A 1303-nucleotide genomic window follows, 5' to 3' on the forward strand; every position below is an offset into this window, starting at 1 on the left:
GTTGAAGAAGTTCTTGTTGAAGAAGCTTTTATTGAGGAGAAAGTTGAAGAAGAAGCTCTAGTCATAATGGGAGATCAAGCAGCAAATCCTAAGGCTTTGATGGACTATTCTAAGTCGAAGATCAATGATATTTATTCTAGCATTATCAGGCCAGCCATCGCGGCTAACACCTTTAAAATCAATTCGAGCACGATTCTGATGATACAGAATTCAGTTCAGTTTGGGGGTTCTCCTATAGAAGATCCTAACGTGTATATCAGAGATTTCATCAAGATCTGTGACACTTTCAAGTTCAATAGAGCTACTGAAGATGCTATAAAGCTGAGGCTTTTCCCATTCTATCTGAGGGATAAGGCTAAGTGTTGGTTGCATTCTCTACCACCAGGCTCTATTACTACTTGGGAAGATCTGGCTCAGAAGTTTCTCACTAAATTCTTCCCTATGGTGAAGACTGATGTAATCATGAATGCTCTTACTCAATTGCACATCAAACGGGTGAATCTTTGTGTGAGGCTTGGGATGGCTACAAGGAGATACTCAGGAAGTGTCCTCATAATGGGATGCCTGGCTAGATGATCATTAACTTTTTTTACAATGGGTTGGGTGCAACTTCTAGACCCATGCTGAATGCAGCATCAGGAGGAACCTTATGGGCTAAAAGCTATGATGAAGCTTATGAATTGATCGAACGGATGGCTGCTAATGAATACCAGAACCCAACTCAGAGAATGCCTCAATATAAAGTAGTAGGAATTCTGAAAGTGGATACAACTACTGTTATAGCTGCTCAACTTCAGGATTTGACGATGAAGGTGGATTCTTTGGCTAATTTTGGAGTTAATCAGATCACTAGTATTTGTGAGCTTTGTGCTGGTGCGCATGAGACGGAGCAGTGTGCTATTTTTAGTGAATCAGCTCAGTTTGTGAGCTACTTTCGGAGGTCACATCAACTATCTCCATCCGCCTATCATCCCAACAACAACAATTATCCTAACTTAAGTTGGAGCAACATTCAGAATGTGGTGGAACAGCCTTATCATCAGCATGCAGCTAAGCAATACAACCCTCCTGGTTTTCAACAGCCGCAATATGCACCAAGACAACTCCAACTTTAGCAGCTACCATAATCTAATGAAAAATCTGAATTAGAAGAGTTGAGGCTCATGTGCAAGAGCCAAGCGGTTTCTATTAAGACCTTGGAGAATCAAATTTGGCAAATTTCCAATGCCTTGCTAAATCAAATTGAGCAGCTATTTGGGGTGCAAGAAGAAGAACTGTGGTTCGCATACACGGTGAACTACCT

General features: G+C 41.2%; 1 non-coding gene across 1 annotated transcript; it reads right to left on the minus strand.

Moving 5' to 3' along the window:
* Positions 1 to 456: 456 nt before the first annotated feature.
* On the minus strand, positions 457 to 562 carry LOC141715850 (small nucleolar RNA R71). The gene has a single exon (XR_012572597.1). It is a non-coding gene; the product is annotated as a small nucleolar RNA R71 (small nucleolar RNA).
* Positions 563 to 1303: the final 741 nt, after the last annotated feature.

This window comes from Apium graveolens, chromosome 3 (genome assembly GCF_009905375.1).
Source record: "Apium graveolens cultivar Ventura chromosome 3, ASM990537v1, whole genome shotgun sequence".
Classification (NCBI taxonomy): domain Eukaryota; kingdom Viridiplantae; phylum Streptophyta; class Magnoliopsida; order Apiales; family Apiaceae; genus Apium; species Apium graveolens.